Source organism: Mytilus edulis, chromosome 8, assembly GCF_963676685.1.
Source record: "Mytilus edulis chromosome 8, xbMytEdul2.2, whole genome shotgun sequence".
In the NCBI taxonomy this organism is placed as follows: Eukaryota; Metazoa; Mollusca; class Bivalvia; order Mytilida; family Mytilidae; genus Mytilus; species Mytilus edulis.
In genome coordinates, this window is record NC_092351.1 from 27159428 (window position 1) to 27181035 (window position 21608).

The following is a 21608-nucleotide window of genomic DNA, read 5'->3' on the forward strand; positions in this document are numbered from 1 at the left end:
TGTATATATAAATTATTAACCAATAGGGACTTAGTTAGAATGATAATTAACACGCAGCAAAACTTCATTTTGCATGCATTAATAGTTCTTGCTGTGTGATGTGACAAGGATTCACAAGAAAACAACCTATAACGCATTTTCAGATCGATAGATTAGAAACCTGTGTTACTCCGAACGTTAATATAAATTGACGCCAACGTCAATCAGATTTCACTTGCGCATAAACGTTTTAAAAAGTAACTGACATTCTAGAAAGGCAACGTAATTTGAAGAAAAAACAGGTGATTATCTTCTTTTTTTCAACGAAAATCATGCTCATGTGGTGTATGTCAGAATTAATTCAAAACACTGTTATCTCAAAGCAAAACAGGTTTGATGTTGTATGGCTTGAAGTCTATTTTGTTAAACAATTGACATCTGTTTATGTCAAAATGACTCTCCTCATTTAAGCAATGACCAAGAACTCTCCATTGTTAATAAAAGTGAACTTGAACACTGTTTACGAATTTACATTGTTTGTAATCTGATCAATTAGATGATGGTATCACCAGCGTAAGGAAAACATATTAAAACAAATAGAAACGGATAAAGATATTTGCAATCGGGGGCTCAGTAAGACGATCAGTCTCTTTATTAATCATTCTTTGTAAATTAAATAGAACAGGCTGTCTTCTTCTTTCTCACTGTAAATGATACCAATCAGTGTTCCTGTATATGGCTTCATCACGACACATCACATGATGGGATTTCACTACTAAATCCAATTTCGTCAATGTGGGAAATAAAGATTTAAATAGTTGTTTTGAAATGCTAAGTTAAAGGTTCTTTGTAATGTATTCATTGTGGACTAAATGCATTCCTCTATTGAAACATTTTGAATGTTTGTCCCGTATGTCTATTCTTTACCTTACATTTTATTATTTAGCATGAAGAAAAGATTTAAATCGTTATTTATTGATATGAAATCAGTAACAAGAACCTGTAGTTGCTAATTTTTACATAATTGGCAAGCATACTTCTTTTTTTATATCTATGTATGCAAACTTTAATTGTAGAATAATTTCTTGATCGAGATAGGTGGAGAAAAAGTGATTACTATAGTGCCTAACAAGATTGTGTGAGGTAGACGAAATTGACCTTAAGACGATCGTATTGTCTTTTGATGTCCAAAAATAGTCAGATCGTACATATAAGGACTTTATCTAATGACTACATAAATTTGGGATTTATTATTATTATAATATTCGAATGAAACTGAAAAAATGTATTTTTTTGTTAGGATAAACAACAATTTTACCTGGCGTAGCCGTGCGTAAAATGTTTTTCTGCATTTATCTTAGAAAAATGGCGTTTTTATTGGAATAGAACGAAAAAAAAGGAAACTTTCCCTTTTTCTCCCCAATAGGCTTTCAAAAATATTTTATCTAATGTAAATTCAGAAAATTATGTGAAAATATAAAAAAAAAAGTGGCAATTGTTACCTTTCATACCTTTAGTTTAATTGATAAAACGTAATATGGACTGGTCCAGTGTCCAGTATGCAGGTCATTTAATTTACAGTACACATTCACGCACGGTCTGATTTAATCAATTAATATATACTCGTACGAAAAGCATGAACAGTTTGAAGGTAATCAAAAAGAACGTAATCCAATCAAATCACATAACAATGTCCAGTCCACATTATAAAAAGTAATAGGGGTAAACTGGGTAGGCAGAAAATGACAGATATTTCAAGTTGATATTTATGCAATAACGAATTAAAATTTGTCGACAAAAAGTTTTGCTACGATTTCAAAAATATATCGTTCTGTATTGGTATAGTTTTCGGATCTTTCATTGGCGTATTTAAGGCTATAAAAAGTTTGAGCTTCAAAAGTTCACACAATTATTGACTTTATACAGAAAATTCGTCCTTGTAAAACATTTAATAGTTCACAATGGTACGTGAATTTAAAGTAAAATTATTTCTTAAAACACTGTCACTGCAAAAAAATTCATTCATATTGATAAAGTGGTATCGTCATAAAGTGCGTTGAAATGAACAGTGGTATTGCAAACATCGAATTCCCTCACAAAATGTTATCATGCACTATAAAGCTGAAAATACAACTTTTCTACACGCTTTTTACTTATACTTATGTATGAGTGATGTCGTAAGGGGTACCGTCGTAATTTAAAATAAAACTTCTAGAAAGTAAATATAACAATACAATTTTACTATTCGTAATGTTAAAGAAGATGAAAACGAAATCGATACGTGCTGGGTAGTATCCATGCGATGGAACAATATCAAATATTTATTCATCTACAATAGAATTAAATGTTGATGTATGGGCTAATTTCTCAGAATTATCTGTCTTTACAGGACTTGATTAATCAGTCAAGTTGTCTTAAAACAGGTACACTTGACAAAAAGCATAGCTACACAATACAGCTAAGTTGTTAATGAGCTGTTTTAGCATTGCTTTTATAAGTACATATTATATTAAAGTAATATAGAAGAATAGTACAAACAGTCGAAGAAATCATGAAATTAAATGAAACAAGGCAAGGCTTTGATCAAACATTTGTTAAGCTTCTGTAATGCCAAGCATAGAGGATGAGCTTTCAGTCATTCTGTTAAGAAACGGTATTCATTTATTTATATCCAAAAAAATATTAGTAAATATATATTTCTTGCTAATAGTTATATAAGTTACTAGGCTTATATTTCAATAACTGTAACTGTCTTGTATATGTTACAGAATTGTCAGAGTGTCTTAGTACTCTCCATTTTTCCCTCATTATACAGGATGGACATTTTTGGTAATTATTTTCGTCGAGTTACTGTCTCAATGAAATATAACCGCATCTTCTTTTATTTATAATTTAATACTCATTTGAAGTTATAAGAAATCACTGTATTTTCTTGAAATTTACTTTGGTTATATGTTTGACACTCCCTCTGGTATATTTCGTCCCTCTTTTATGAATATGATTAACGTATAGAAGATGGTACCTCGATCTGGTTGGGTTTTTCATGATTCAATTCCATTCAAGTTTAAACATCCTTAAACCTTTTACTTATTTGTCTTGTATTTAGCAATAACCTTTTATGTCACTTATAACTCATTTGAAGATATAAGAAATCACTGCCTTTTCTTTACCTTTACATGGGTTATAAATATAGAAGATGGTACCTCGATCTGGTTGGGTTTTACTTGATTCAATTCCATTCAAGTTTAAACATCCTTAAACCTTTTACTTATTTGTCTTGTATTAGCAATAACCTTATACTTCATTTATAACTCAAGCACCATACAGATGACCATGACCACATGTCACCCGCATCTAATGAATCAGACTTGACAACAAACGTGAGTATCTTATTATATTCCATCAGTAAAAAGTGAATGTATCAGATAAAATTGCAAATCTAATGAGGCACTAGGTAGACAACAATGAAGCCATACAGGGAAGCAATTATAAAGGAAACAAAATTGGAGTTATGGAATGGACTAGTATTTGATTAACGATGATATCATTATACTTTCCGTGTTCATCAAGAAAAGGAAATCACAAACATATCTTTGGACTTCAGTGTGATTTCACAGAATCAATCGGAAAACTAAACTCACTGATGCAAAGTTGAGGAAATAATAGAAAAGAAAAAGAAACACATTTAACCGTGTGTTCTGAAGAGAATAATGTTTAATGACCATCACATTCCTTATATTCATCGAACACTTAAGTCGATTCTTCAATAACCTGACTTCTAGAACTATTTGTTTTTGTTTCTCGTTTGTTTCTATTTTCAAATAAAACTAGTTTAATACGGCACATTATTGGAAACAGATACATGCATCATCTGGGGACAGATAATTTGCTATGACGTTGTCAGTTTAATTTCTACCTTTTTTCATTTTGAATGTTATCACTGATATTTGAGAGTAGACTTACACATAAATTCAAATTCAAATATATTTTATTGCTAATCAAAGCGCCCACAAGGAGCAGAACAATCAACATTAATTACATACAAATGATTACAAGTGATTCTATATGATTGATATGACAAAAAAACAACCAAACCAAAAAATATTTATTAAGACAAGTACAAGAATACAACATATCATTTAAGGAAACTTTCCTATATGAGGATAAATTTTCCAATAATTCTCCGAGTTTCTGGAGTATGAAAGTATCTTCAGAGGACATTAGCCAAATAAATTGTGATTTAATATCTAAACCACTGTAATTTTTGAAACCGTTGTTTTATTTCATTTTAAAAGTTGAAACGAATATTTGTGGCACTGATGAAGAAAATGAATTTCATCCTCAACCTCAGTACCGCACAATTTACAGATACGTTCTGACACTATCAGATTTTTGTACCTTCCCCTTGCAATCTCTAAATCGTGAGCACTGATACGGAATTTGTTAAGTAATGTCTATATCTAAATTTTCCTGCAAAAGGTAATTTTCTAAGCAAAATCTGCTTTTTAAAAGTCTATAAGTTCTGAGCTTGTTACCATATAGTTTATTGCCTCTGAAATCATTATTAAGCTTAGTTTGCCATATTAAATCATATTTTGATTGCATCTTTTTGCATAAATAGTTTTTTTAACTTCGTCTTTAAATTAAGTGCATAATTTTCATTGAGGCTAAAGTATTTAAATAAAGTTTGAATACTGGTATACCAGCTCTTTTTCTGCTCATCATGTAGAGATTTTGAGAGGTTGAAAGCCTCTTTTAATAATAAGTCATCAGATTTTTTTAAACGTATATAATATTTAAACATATTTAACAAAACCTCCAAAAATAGAGGATATCTGCCCAGTTTACCCATAACTGCAATATTTGTTGCTTTTTTACTTGCTCCAAGTATAAATTTACAAAAGCTTAAATGAGCCTTCTCTACTGCCAGGTCTCCACATAGTTTTTTGAAATAGTTATCCCCTTGAGTGTTTAGTTTGTGAAAGTTAATGTCACCCCATATTTCACTGCCATACATTAAGACGGATTTAACTGTATGGTCAAAAACATGAATGAGAGTTTTTATTTTTGGTTTATGACATGAGAAACATTTTTTTAGTTTAAATAAGGCCTTTAACCCTTTATTATACATTTCATGTTGGGCATCTGTAAATTTGCCATTAATACTAAATTTGACACCCAAGTAGGTATAATTTTTTGTGTTCGTTAGGGGGTATTATTTAAATGAAATTGAGTCGAAAGAAGTCTACCAGAATTGCTAAAAATCATGACTTTGGATTTAGTAATATTAACTTCCAGCCCCCAATTATTGCAATAGATCTGTAGTTTATCAAGACATTCTTGTAGACCCCTAGGAGTTTCAGAAAGCAAAATTAGATCATCTGCATACATCAGAAAAGTAAGTTTTGTATTATTTAGTTTAACTGAAAAGCAATCCTCATCAAATATTTCTGGAATATCATTAACAAAAATGTTGTATAAGATGGGACTTAAAGTATCTCCCTGTCTCACTCCTATAAAAGATGAAAAAGTGTCAGTTACATGATTAGGGTCAATTTTCACTGACAGTAAAGTTTTACTATATATATCTTTAACAACATTATAAAATAGATCACTAACACCAAGTTTTCTTAATTTATAAAATAAGCCGTCATGCCAAACTTCATCAAAGGCTTTTTTTAAATCAATAAAGCAGGTATACAAATGTTTTAAACCTGTTTGAGTATATTTATCAATTAGACATTTCATGACAAACATATGATCTGAAGTACGCTTGCCTTTGCAGAAACCAATTTGCTCAGGACAAATGATATTTCTTTTAGTACAAAATTTTTCTAATCTTTTAGTAAGAATTTTTGTAAATACTTTACTCAGACAACTAGTCACAGTTAGTCCACGATAATTTGATGGATCATCCTTTGAACCATTTTTAAATAAGGCAGTTATAAAACCATTAGCCCATATCTGAGGATAGTTTCCAGTTGAAAGTATTTTATTAAAAACATGATTTAAACTTTTAATTAGAAAACTTTGACTGTTTTTTATCATTTCATTTGAAATACTGTCTGGGCCACATGATTTTTTATTCTTTAAAGTATGAATTGCATCAGAAATTTCTTTATCTGTGATAAGGATGTCTAATTCAGTAAAAACTTTAGCATTTTCTAAATTACGTAAAAATTCTATTATATTAGGAGAAGGAGTTACTGGTTTTTTGTTAAGATCTTTAAAATATTCAGCCCACTCCGTGCTTGTTATATTTGATGATATTTCTGTTTTTTTGTTTGAATTTTTAAGGGATTCTAATAAAGTCCAATAACTATTTGGGTTTTCCTCACACAAATTATCAAGTTGATCTATAAGATCAACACGGAATTCTCTATTTTTAGTTTTTCTTGCTTTTCTGTATTTTTGCAGTAAAGCAAAGAAGAAGGATCTAATATAAGGATCTTTGTTATATTTTTTAAAGAGCTTTTCTTTATCGCATAACTGTTTTTTCATATTTATGAGGGGTAGGTCAAACCATTTTGACTGTTGACTTTTCTTCACTTTACCAGTACTATTTACCTTTTTTATAATCTTTTTCTTAATAGAAATATTAGCTGCCTCATAAAGGATATTATTCAGATCTTGTATCATAATATTTGAGTCACCAGTATAATTTGTATTATTAAATGTTTTTATTTTTTCTTGAACCAATGGTGAAGCTAGAGCATTTTGGAATTTCTCTGCAGAATTTTCTTCCCATAAATATTGGTTTGGTATAGAGTAAACATCTTTTTGCACTGCATTAAATATACAGTTAACTTTTAACATTGTGGATACCTGGCAGTGATCAGAGAGGTCGGCTTTAAAATTATGAACCTTAAAAAATAGTATATTACTTAAAAGACTTTCGGAGGATAAAAAATAGTCTACCACACTACTACCCATAGGGGTGTGGCAAGTAAGCTGACCTATATAATCACCAGGGGTTCTACCATTTAGGATACGGATCCCTGTCTGCACACAGAAGTCGTTAAGTGTCTTGCCCCTTTTGGATAAAATGCTATCTTGGCTATGACGGACTGGTATATCAAAATCAGGGTTATATTCTTCAAATAAAGATGAGATATGAGTATCTAAAATATCGTTTTAAATAAAGTCTTATTGTTTGGACCCTGTTCTAGCATTTACATCACCAGCAATTAAAATCTTTCCCAGTTTGGAATAACTTACTATATCATTTTCCACATATTCCAGAATATCATAGGTTAGAGATCGAGAATATGCCGAATTGGCAGGGGGGGTATATAAAAAACATAGATATAAATCTTCAGGTAAGCCAAAAAATTGCATATGATCTTAAAATTGTCTTATCTTGTCGGGTTTTGTTATAAGAGTTAACTTATTCCAATGATCTTTTTTGTATGATACCATATTGGGTTTAATGTGAAGGTAGAAACATCGATTTCGATATTGATTGATAAAAACGTTATCCGGAAACACACGGAAACTGGTAATTAGTTATAAATCATCCCAAACTCGGAAGAACTATGAAATTCCGAAAATAACGCCAGATGATATAAATACTTTAATATAATAGAATAGCATTATTTATCTATTGATGTTATATTAATATTTTGTTAACGACTAACAATATGCAGTTTATCTACCTGAAGAATCCCTGAACTTCTGGTACTAATGAAACAGGGACCTTCACTGAGATAGCTGTGTCAGTGGAGTAATTATTAACAGCGTGCAATGCTGTTGTTGAATAAATATAGATTATAACATAGATACACATGGATTATAGAATTTATCCAATCGAGATAGTTAAGTTATCAATTTTAAAGTCCGAGCCTCGGCGAGGAGTTTAAAATTGATAATTTAACTATCAAGATTGGATAAATCCGATAATCCACGCGTTATTATGTAATAATCTGTTTCTCTATTTGGCACAACTTTTTGGAATTTTGGATCATCTATGCTCTTCAACTTTGTATAGTTTGGCTTAAAAACTATTTTGATATGAGCGTCACTGATGAGTCATATGTAGACGAAACGCGCGTCTGGCGTACTAAATTATAATCCTGGTACTTTTGATAACTATTTCTCTAATGATTAAAAGAAAATCCGCTTCGAGTGCCTTCCATTTTCCACGAAGTTGTCGATTTCATTAACACATGTTAGAACATTTTGATCATTTCAGGGAGCTGTTACTTTCACTCAGCCAATCATCGTCTGAGATCAGCGGCAAGCACACGTTGATTAATTTTGTTTTATACAAGGGTTCGGAAAGGGATATATTTCCATAGAATTAGAGAAAAAAAAATATCAAACGGTTTTATATTTATTACATCTTATCTGTTCTACAGTGAGAATAGATCTTGATGCATGATATAGTGCTGAATATTTGCTTGTTATAGTAAAACAAGGTATATACAAATTACAGATAGCTTGTTATAACAGTAGTGAAACAAGTGTCTTTGTTTAGGTAAACACAATACAGTATGAACCAGAATATGGTATATTGTACATATTGACTTTATAAATGCAACAGCAGTATACCGCTGTTCGAAAGTCATAAATCGACGGAAAGAAAAAAAATCCGGGTTACAAACTAAAACCGAGAAAAACACATCACCAATAAGAGGAAATAACGAAACCGCATATTAAAATTACATTTGTAATGTTATTTATGGTTCATGTAGTCTCTCTTTATAGTCAGGTGTTTTGTCTTACATTTCGCTAGGCCAAATGATTCTAGTTGTTAATGTTTTGTGTTAGTTTGAAAACCTCTACTTTTGTCCGTTTGTAATGAATGCATTGTGTGATTACATTGTGGAGAATGATCTGCTTTAACTCAGGAGCACTTGAGATTTGTCCGATATTTTTTGGAGTTTGTGTGCACGTTGCTCAGTCTTTTTATTTATAATTTGTATGGAATAGACAGACTGTAATTTGTCTTCTTGTCGTGTTTGTTCATGACTTTGTCCAGTTATCTTCGAATTACGAGTCTTGATATCCCTTAAGCATCTTCCTACTATTTTTTTAAGCAAAACGAAGATATTTTATTCATGCAATGTCTTGTCAAATGTGTTGGAAATGGTATGTGTATTTGTTTCAATATAATTGTATGGTATTTTTGCTATTTTCAGTGTATACATTATTAAAATTAATCAAACAACTTAAGAACTGTATGCTGTGTGGAATCCTGTAACGGTCTTTGGCAATGAACTCGGTATTTGATTGTGTGGAATGTACGTATAAATATGGATCAATGTATGCACATTTTAAAACGTTAAATTAAAAAAGTATTATAACAGATTTTTCGGCTAACAAGTCAGTAAGTAAAGTAAAAATGATGTGTATAGTTTTCTGTTAGTGAAGATTATATGTTCTTTTTATAGCAGTTTTACATGATTTAATTGCCCATACGGTTGGTTTTTTTACACAAGAACATGGTAATTTAGGATTCTTGTTTTACTGTGTTTCAACATTTTTTGATACCCCACTGGAGCTAACCAACAAAATACAAAAGTATCCCCTTTCCATTTCAAAAGATATTGATTGTTGATCCAGTATTTAACAAATGATGATCATAACAAATGCACCCATTGATGTATCGAATCTTCTCTACAATATTACTTGCAACGATCAATCATCGCGGAATACGTTACAGCAGGTGTTTGTGTTGATCATTCACTGACATTTTTATTTTTAAATGGCACTTCAACCTTTTCCAGACTCGTCAATAACACTAGAGAGACGACTGGTAACCATATAAGAGGATCGATATAAAATTTAAGTTAACTATTTACACTCTTATAATAAGTTGGCCAATCAATGGTCGTTGATTATTTCGACGGTGCCTGTTCCACTAATGTGACCATTGGGGAACATTACTTAAAAGTCTGGTAACATTTGTTATTCGATGTAAAATAAGTTTAGATGATGTCAGCTTATCATTCATAATCAAAGACCAGATATAAAAAAGGGGGAAGATGTGGTATAATTGCAAACGAGACAATGACCAGATAGTTTGTTTACTACGAATGAATAAGAAATTACATAAAATATTTAAAATTACTCAAACATAATTTTTTTTTCTGATACATTTTGACGAATAATTTCCCTTGTTCTACACAAAAGTTACAGCAATATTCAAAGTGTAAAACTGAAGAATTTCGCTATCGATAAGTATTCAAAGCTTGCTCTATATAACCACAAGCCTTTTTTTTAAACGGTCATGTGTATTAGTGTTTAGCTTGTACCTGTGATATTGCTTTTTTAAATACTGATATTATTGAGGGTATCTAAAGCCTATTTTGCTACACGTTTTCAAATGTCATTTTGACTTTTCCACTGATCAAGATTAAATGCGAAGGTGAAGTGCACAAAGGCCATTTTAACACTGTATTCTCCAACTTCGTTAATGAAACTTTTGTATATGTAACATAGACCAAATTCGTCTGCCGTATTAAATTTTAATTCTTAGAATGATTTATAAATGATGTGTTTAAAAAAATTAAGGATTTAAGTTACGATCTATGATTTAATTTGATCGCAAGTTATATAATAAATATTCTGTCACTTGCTATTTTCACTTTCATTTGGGAGTCATTAAAATATTAAACTGAGTTATATATAAAAAAAAACATTCAGTGATTAAAAACATGGTGAAAAGTAGGAAGTCTATAGAGCTAATAATTATATACTCAAACAAAGCAGTAAGTCAAATCTTTGGTGTATTGATGAAAAGTAAGACTCTAAAATTGAGTATTAAAACTTTGTGGTAGCTCAAGTAAATCTGTAATTATCGTAGTATTTGTATTGTTAATAAAATGTATTCAGCATGAAAAGTTTGTTACTATGTAAAACGTGCATAAAACGACAAACAGACTAGCCAATTAAGCTTGGGTCGTGTCGGTACATATTAAACGATGACAAAATGTCTTTGATTACTTACATTGATTATAACATTCTCCATGATGTTGACCAAACTGATAATACTGAAAGAATTTTCATGATCTAATTAGAACTATCAGAAGAAAAAACATGTTCTTATATTACAATCTCACTTTGAAAATATTATAAAACAATACATACGTTATCAAACGAGATATCACTTTTGATCAAAATATAAATCAAAGAAACGTTTTGTATCAAAAGTCCTTTGCTAGTAATGAACTTTTGGAAGCAGCGGACTATTGGTTAAGATCTGTGAAATTGTCAAAATGACAGAAGATTCCACGTAATCATCCAATTTCATGTACCTTAATTAACAAAAGAAATGTTCTGCATAGTATTTAACATATTTCAAAAATATTCTTTTATTGATATTGTTTTCCTTTTATAAAAGAAGTTTTGTACCTGTTTCACCTATTAAAAATAGAAGTTATGGAACTTTAGAGGCTTGCAAGCATGCTTTGGTTTCCGAATAGAAATACCACATATTTCAGTGCGGCTACAGAATAAATATAATCATTTGTGAGGCGTCTCAGCTCTTTTTTCCAATATTTTACAGTAATTAATGAGCTGCTGACACAATTGTTGACGTTGCGTAATATACTCAGTAATATCTTTATTATTCATTGTATTGATTATGAACATATTTAATTCCTTTCTCACGATTTTATAATGATGTAGAATAACGTCTAATTCTTTGAATGATTATGAGATGATGCTTACACGGATCCTTAATGAATATACTTAAATGTCAAAATGTTTTAGCGTTGTATTGCTCAATTAACGTAGAAAATACATATACAAATATTATACATATTGAACAAATGCATTTATAATATTCTCTATATGTATTGTAGCCTAATTGAAATATTATGAATATTCAGTTATTCGATGAAAATTGTATTGATTAATTATGATGTTGTAGATAAAGAGAGAAATTACTTAAATTATAAAATGGTATGTCGTTTTATACAGCTCTTAAATGGTTTAAACTTCTACAAAACATGTGTATAGTGTAATAGTGTAAGGCATATGGTGCAATGGTAGAAGGTGCATGGTTCTATGGTGTATTGTGTATGGTGTAAGGGGAATGGTGTAATGGTGTATGAGGAATTATGTGATCGTGGAACGTGTATATAAAGTGTGCTTATCAAAGTTTAAAATTATTTTTAAAATAAATTAATAATTTTGTAGTCTCACGTTTTTATAGAAATTAAATTTCATTAATTGTAATTTTTAATGGTGTAGATAGAATTTGTAAGGTGTATGGTGCAAGGGTGTAACGTGTATGGTGTAATGGCACAGGGTGTATAGTGTAATTTTGTAAGGTGAATGGTTCAATGGTGTATGGTGTAAGTGGGAAGTTTAAACCATCAAACGACTGTATCAGAAGTCTCTTTTCAACCTTAGGAATATATTACCTTAGCTGTATTTGACAAAACTTTTAGGAATTTTTGGTCCTCAATGCTCTTCAAATTCGTACTAAATTTTGCTTTTTTAACATTTTTTTATTCGAGCGTCACTAATGAGTCTTTTGTAGACGAAAAGCGCGTCTGGTGTAAATATAAAATTTTAATCCTGGTATCTTTGATGAGTTTTTTCTCATATCAACTGCACACGTATGCCTACAATAATTACAAACAAATTATGAATTACAAGTTTCAAGGTACAAAACATGCATGGATACGTGTTTCTAAACGTATGAACAGTCCAAATTTGAGGTAAATAATTATTTAAATTGATAATTGTAGTGCATAAGTCCAGAAGTCGAGCCACTGACATGATGAATTATATCTCCTTTTATTTGGTAACCACAGTTCATTATAAATTACAATAGTTCTTAAAGCTAATGATTTAAAACCCTCATACTTAACTGATGTTGTTTTGGTCAGTTTCAAATTTGTTTTAACACTGGCGTATAAAGTAAACAATAAAATCAACGGTAAACAAATCCATTTTCAGAACACAAAATACTCTATCATACATATAAATACTCAAAGCAGGGTGTATTGACGTAAATTATGTTTAGTTTACAGTCACATTTGATCATTGCTTACTGCATAGGTTGATTATCGGTAATTGACAGCCTATTGATTTCTCAGTGAATGTTTTGTTCTAATTTTTAATATGTGCTGTTACATGGCATTGGTGGTACTAAGTTTATCAACGTCATTTTGCTTCTTAAATTTCCTGCAGCTCCATCCCATCCATCACATTAAACGCGAAGCAACGATAGACTTAATTGATGGACGTATCACGTGTTCCGTTTATTTAGTTTAATGGGTATAAAAGTAATTTGGTATGAACGTTTTTTTTGTTAGCAATTGATCATTTGTTACGTAAAAGGATGCCTTATACAGGTTTAGGATTAAATCCGAAGTACAAAGAAAAATTGAACAAAACGTACATTCCTGCGATTGGATAATATGAAACGATTTTTTGAATTATAACAGTTCCAATACATTAAACATTTATGTAAGAACCTAGATTTGTTTTAGTCCCACGCATTACGTATAAGTGGGTGTTGTGTTGAATTTAAATTGGTTACAAATAAGATTATCATATTTGAGTCGATTCTAGAATTGATCAGTTCAAATCGTGTTTTAGGGCTTTACAGAATAATTGTATGTGCAAATGTTTTACATTAGTCAATTCCTATGTAAATTTATTATTTGTTACCATCCAATACAACGAAATGGTACCAAAAGATTCGTCAGATATTCAGACATTTTAAAGTAACTCGATTCGCTAGTATGTACGTCGTTTAATGCATGCTTTACAAAGTAATAACTTTCCATGGAGAAATCATTGTATTTACAAATACTAAGATAATTACAAACTTACTTAAATCTTGTCGTCACATCCGGTATCGCTCCTTTAACTGTTCGTGCAATTCCCTCGGTATGCTCAGTTTTTATTCTTTATCTTGCTTTTTATCTTCTAATGTTTATTGCATGATTGAGTAACGATGTTTTAACGCCACTTTTAAAAGCCACTTTTTGGGCCATTAAGTGCGACCAGTTTTTTGTTGGTGGAGGAAGCAGGAATGCCAGGGGAAAAATACAGACCTTCGATAAGAAAATTGACGTTCTTAGTCAACTAAGATTGGAGTCGAGTGCATCCGCACGGGTGGGGTTCGAAGTAACAACCTCAGTGTTGACTAGTTATTGCTTACAGTAGTAGAACTACTTAGACCACTTGGATATTTTTTTATTTAAGAAGTATCCTTGACTTTTGAAGCTGATTGTGAGATTTTCTGATTCAAAATACCAATTGCGTAGACCTTACCACAGTACCACAGAATTCAATTTTGCGTTTTCTAGTATCAGATAGATATGTTCTAGTTCAAGTTTTTGCAATCAAAAAGCTAATATAATAATATTTTAAAAGTAAATCACATAAATAAATATTGAAGGATAATGTTTAGTAAATAATGTAATAAAGATGTGTTTACAAGTTTATAGTAATAAGCTAAAGATTATTCGATAGCAAACAGCAAAATAAAAAGGGCAAGCTTTGATTTTTGTTATCGAAACTTCAAGAAAATCATTGCATGCCAATGCAAAAACACTTTGCAGGAAAGAGAACTGTTTTCGACGAGAAAGTTATAACAAAGAGTATCTATAATGAATACGGTGTATGACCCATTAACCAATATAACAGTTATCATCACATGTTGCTTTGCTGACCCGATTACAGATGTACCTAATATTTAGATTTTGACGACATAACAAAAAATTACACAGGTGTATGAATATTTTCTTGCAAATATTTAATTGCATACTAAACACCATCCGGCACCGAGCCGACCCTGCGATTTTAATTATAAAATATATGTAAATGAATTAAGTTCACCACTCACGACCGTCAAGGCTACATAGCTTTGTTTGGTACAGGATAGTGAACCATATTGAATGCCGTACCTTGACCTATAATGGTTTACTTTTTTTAAAATTGTTACTTGGATGGAGAGTTACCTCATTAGCACTCATACCACATCTTCCTTTATCTATTTTCGAATTCTTAACTAAGTTATCTGTAGTTTTAATTCGGGTTATCTTACTTGTTCGTTTGATTTCCTTGTTCTTTCTTCTAATTGTCATTACCTTTTTTCTTTCAAATTATATAAAACAAATTTAACGATTGATCTTTATCAATACAATCTTCCTCTGCTAAATCTATTGTATACATTTTCCATATTTATCTAAAATATAATCAAATGTAAAAGATGCGCCTGATGTGCATTGATAGTAAACGTGTTAATTGACAAATACAAGCTTTAAGATAACACATACTTATGTATTATAACAGGTAGTTAGGTGAACATTTTTAAACATTAACAAATGGAGAATGTCTATTTCTTTAACAAGCACCTAGATATGATTTATGTGATTACCATCTTTTTTTTTAAATAAATGGATCAATGGATTGTAAACTTACATCGAAAAAACTCATCAAAGGCACCTTATAATTTTTACAACCTATAAATATTCCCTTAAATTCTAATTCGTAAACTCAAACGAACATAAAATATTTATCAAATAACCACAAACTCTTACATGGGAGACGCCAATTGCAGAGACAAGCGCACATTTTATTATAAATATGAGTATAATATTGTTGAAAGTTCATATAAATACACAGCTATTTTAAAAACAGATTGTACTGGTTTCACCATACTTGTGATCCATAAATCTGAAATCAAATAATATGATTAAAAATATTATTTATTTGGCAAAATGCTACTGTACACTCTGACTACAATGGCTCGGATGACTTTAAACCACATGAGTTCACTCGTGCATGAACTCAATATCCAAATCGAACCGACCTTACTATAATTAACCAAACACGTGTTAACTATAAACAAACAACATTTTACATGTTCGATTTTGTACAACTTTGATAAATACATTTAAAAAAACTAGATGTAGGGTAAGTGTGCATGCTTTCTGGGAAGTATAAAACAAACAGATAAAGAACACACTAAATTAAAACAGTGGTTATAGATACAAAAACGACAATCAAAATGCCTACGTCGAAGAAATAAAAAATGACAATACGTTGAAAAAGAAATAAAACAACGGAAACACCGACAACTGTTACAGTCTACATAAACAATGCATACAATTTAAAAAAAAAAGAAGCAATATGAACCCTACTAAAAAAAACCTTGGCTGATTTCCAGCACCAGCAAGGGTTAGCAAATGTATGTCTACGTCCATTCAATCACAAGTAACAATAAGTACAAATAAACTCAGCATAGATACCAGGATTAAAATTTTGTATTTGTGTAAGACGCACATGCCGTCTGCAAAAAAAAACCTCGTCAGTGATGTTCGAGTAACAAAAAGTTAAAAAGGCCAAAAAAAGTACGAAGTTAAAGAGCATTGAGGACCAAAGACTCCTAAAAGGTTTGCTAAATACAGCCAAGGTAATATATTCCTGAGATAGAAAAGCCTTTTTATTTCAAAAATTCAAAGATTTGTAAATTTAGACGTGACAATTACGCATGAAAATTTGGCAAAAATTTCAGAGATTTTGATACGTTCAACCGTTAATGCATGATGTCATGTGGGTTTTGTCTTGGTTTTATCAAGAACTTTGGTGGTATTTTGAAGCAGTTTTTAAAAGTTTGTAAACAGAGATTAATTAAAAGATGTATGTCGTATTAGTTGTTTACCAGCTGTTGTATGTGCTTTGAAACATTCCAGTTAATTTCTAATTATTTTTGCAGGCTCGATTGTTTATCAATGCCAAATGGGACATATCTTTAGCATACACAGTTCTTTGATATAAAAGCTATTAGTTTATAAAGTCTTTTTTATTTCGATATGACTATCTTAAAAGATAATCTCAAGATCATCATATGCTAGAATAGAAAATAAACGCTGTGTTGTTAAGAAAATTCATAAAGGAAGAATCCATGAGAGAATTCTAAGCTGAGACTTAGTATATTGGTACGCAGACAGCATTGAAAACTGATGGTCGGTCCATATGCACGCATAAGAAAAAATGAATCTAAAACAGGTGCGCCAAAATCATACAATAACAAATTTTGTTTCGCACTCGGCTTCCATTAATTTTACTCTGACACCATTTCGTCAGTTTCAAAAGAAACTTATTATTTTCAAAAAGTGTTAATTGCTGTAAAATGCACAACAAGTAATGCTTTACAGTGTTTGATTTCATAATAAGTGGAAATGAATGAATTTTGTATTGCAAATTCAATCACCTTTAATTGCAACACAACAATACAAATTGTTCTGTGCTTGCAATTTGCATTGTAAAAAGAAACATCATATCACCTATTGAATTGTTACACATCATTTTGCAGAGTATTAGGAGGTTTTAATATATGGACGATTTTTTGTATCCGTCTTCTCTCTTTAAGCCTATTTCATAGAGATATAATGCTTGTACTAAGTAAGGAATATTACAGTTGTTATCCATTCGTTTTGTGTGTTTGAGCTTTTGATAACGGACTTTTCGTTTTGAATTTTCCTTAGAGTTGTTTGTTTTACTTTTTATATGTCATATATATAATTGTATATAACCACAAATCTTATGTTCAAATTTGTTTTCCAGCTTAGTTTCTCAAAATTTGTTTGCTGGTCAAGTTAATTATATTTTTTGTTTTATTTCATTCATACGAATATAAACCATACCGAATTTTTTGTTAATAAATAACACAACCGAGGTAATGAGATGGCACACCAACCAATTTTATTTCATATAATATTTGACATTGAATTTCAATAAAGAGTCCAAAACGATTCATTTCCTCAATGACAGTAACATGCATCTACAAAATAAAAGACATAATGCTAGAAAATTGCAATAATGTAAATATGTAAATACAAGCAAATTGTATCGTTAATACACCTGTCAATCTGGTTAAATGAGAACTAATCTCGATAAAAGAAAAAACCGTAAAATAACCTTTTAAAGTTGAGAAGAACGAACAACTTACAAAAAAATGCGCAAGTAAATACATTCGCTAAAGATTCAGAAGGAAATACATTTATGTTAACTTGCAGTGGAAGCTCTTGGACTTCAATGATAAGTTTTGTGTTTACCAACCGAATACATAATACGTTCCGGAGCATTAAAAATGTCTGAACGTTACAGTAAAATAATTCATATACAAACACAAACTTTGTCTAAGATAAATGCTATCTCAGTTTACTATAATTACATAATTAATTAAATAACTATCCATTCAAATTGGTAGCTGAATAAAGTTTGATTTTAGATAAAATTGAAAAGTAGTGCGATTTAACGTTAAATGCATATGTTGATATGGTTAAATTTGGATATTCCTTGGTGGAATGAAGGTAGTCTCAAATCATTAGTTACACAAATACAAGATAAGCCGCATTTATAAGGAATGCAATTATTGCATATTTGACCACACTCTACATATTAATTCAAATACAAGATCAATGAACATAAAACGAGACTCTAACTGAATTAGAATATAAAGGATTATTCACATTTGAAAACTAGTTAATACCACCATTATCATATGATTAATTGCAAAAGCTAATGATAAGATCTTTGGTATAAGTTCAAGAAAGAGGCGTGAGATATCAAAGGGACATTAAATCTCATAAGTCGAAAATTAACTGATAACATCATCGCTTAAAAAAGAGAACACCAATAGACAAACCACAGAACTCCAACCACAACATAGAAAACTAACGAATAAGCAACACGAAGCCCACCAAAAATCGGATGTGTTCAAAGGTACCCGGAAGGGTAGGCAGATGCTGCTCCACATATGGCTCTCATCTTGTTATTCATGTACATACAATCCGGTGATAAGTCTTATTTGGTTGGTCACATTCTTGAAAATGGGACGACACTTGGAATGTGACCTACCGAATTAAACTATTTACCGGATTTGTTATAACATGAGCAACACGACTGGTGCCACATGTGGAGCAGGATCTGCTTACCCCTTCCGGAGTACCTGAGATCACCCCTAGTGTTTCGTGGGATTCGTGTTGCTTATTCTTTAGTTTTCTATGTTGTGTCATGTGTACTATTGTTTGTCTGTTTGTCTTTTTCATGTTTAACCATTGCGTTGTCAGTTTATTTACGATTTATGAGTTTGACTGTCCATCTGGTATCTTTCGTCCCTCTTTTGGAACATATTCGTTATCCTCCGTAAAACAGACATTTAATAACTGTCAACTTACTCGCGATAGCGCCTGTAAACTGTACGAAGGTATGATTTCAACTTCACCGCTTGGAGCTTTTTGTTTAGTTGTCTCATAGTGAGCAGCAACCTTTAAAAAGGAAATTTTGATAGGAAGCCCTGGAATATCGTATCAACTGTGAGATATATACAGTTACTTCGTATGCAGGCGATGTTGGAATGTGCAACACAAAAATGGAAAGTTCAAAATTGGGAATATGACATTGTCACTTTTGTCGGAAAGTTTTGTTTTCAGCCGACCATCATTGTCAATTACTAGATATAAGTGCAGATGTTCGACAAATTGAACTGTGTCTGATGTATCCTTTATCTTAAGTTATATGGAATGTATGCGTTAAACATAGTCACCAAGTTTTTAATCATTAGATTAAGGAACTAGTATGTACATGTAGCACTAAAAGATTAGTTGTAGACCACATATTGAGGGCCGAGATGAAACAGATATTTACATTACTGGTATTAGACACTGGTAAATTAAAGATGGGTCATTACTGTTTAACAAACTGTTTTCTGAATAATGCATTCTTACCATGCCTTGAATGTAATATAAAATTTAACCAAAAAATGTATACTATTAATTATAAAGTACTTTAAAAGATGAAACCAATAATGCATGTGATTTTTTTATGAAAAAGATTGCACAAATGCACTTTTATTACTTCGAACGTTTGGAAATGATATTATATGATAGCATATATTTTATATGATTTTATTATTAAATTAATTGTGTAGACTTCTTTGAATTAAAGCCGTCCAAATCGCATTACACAGACATTTTTGGTATAAAGTACATATTGTTCAAACGAAAGTCATGAAAATCTAGTGAAGAGTAGAAAAATGGAGCTGTCTAGAATTGTCATAATTTATATTTTTTCAAAGGTCTCATGAAAACACCAAAAAAAAATGGGCAATTTCAGGATGTGTAAAGTTCAATGTTGGACATTTGTCAAATCAAATGAATCTTGCTTATAGCAACGTTTTTGTAATTCTAAACAACCCACATCAGGTCTATTCCAGTACAACACATGACTTCGCTGGAAGGTTTGTCATTTTATTGATGTTATTGTGGGTACACAAATATAATTTGAGGGAAATTATTTAAATATCTATTCATTTGATGTCAATGCAAACATTTAGTTTCAAAAATAAATCAATGCAAAAATCAGTGAAGCTAGTTCGTTGATGTTTGTATTCGTTATAATCGTTAAGAGTTTGTTCAAATTATTATACTTTGTCTGATTAATATCTTACAATATAACGAGAATTTTCCTTTGAGACCGGGCTGTAGTTAGAACATATTCAAATTGTCATACACTCACTAGTGATCAGACAGAATGTGTCAGTTTAAAGAAGAAATTTGTTAATGTTTGACCTTTACCTAGTGCAAAATATCAGTACAATCCTATAGTTTACAAATTTTAAAAGCAGTCTGCTTTTGAAGTGGAAACTATACCATAAGAATCATTTTGCAATGATGTGTATATACAAACCTCACAATTTTTTCCATCAAACTAAAGGATCTGAAAGGTATTTTTGAAAAATATTTCGATGTATACAATAAATCCAAACGTCATATATTACGTGAAAACATCAGGAAAGTGTGTGGATTTACTGTTTAAATCACATCTTTTGATTCAAATTGTATAAACGATTACATATGATTTCAATTCTCTTGTAAAAATTTTTGTCAACTAAGAAACTTACTACTTTAAAATTACAACATTTTAGACAGGGATGGACATCGACGCTCTACATCGACCCTACCCTAAAAATGACAAGGATATTATGACTTTGGCTGGAGTCACATATCGTGCGATACATGATTACTTGGAAGTTTAATACAACTGTATTTTCGCTGCGCTTTAAGATTATGCGATTCCCTCATGTTATTTTATTGCCTTGCATATTAGATATATTCAAAACATATTTTTAACATCAGATAACTATCATTGAATCTTTTTTGAAACAAGGAGAAAACGGAGAGTTATGTAAATTGAAAAAAAAAGAAATCTATTTAAGCTAGAAACATGAAATTAACATCATCAAAGAACACAATTGCAAGCAACTACAATTTGGCTGAACCAGCGTAATATAAAAATAACAGAATTTCTCCTATAAGTAAAGTTAACAGTAGTATACCGATGAACTATAGTCATAATTCGAATATTCAAAACAAATCCAGGTTACAAAGTTAAACAACGTGAAACACATCAACTTTAAGAGGAAAACATGTTTTACGACGAAATATAAACTATGTATCGCATGAATTGATAAACGTCACAAAAAGTGACGTAATTTATATCATCACAGGTAAATTGGTTCTATTTCATGTATATTCTAACCATGATAACAATATTTTAATGAATTTTTGTTTGTAAAAAAAAATGAAGGGATGTTTCTTTTTCCATTTAAATCCATCATCACAAGATTGCTTTTTTATTTGCACATGTTAGAT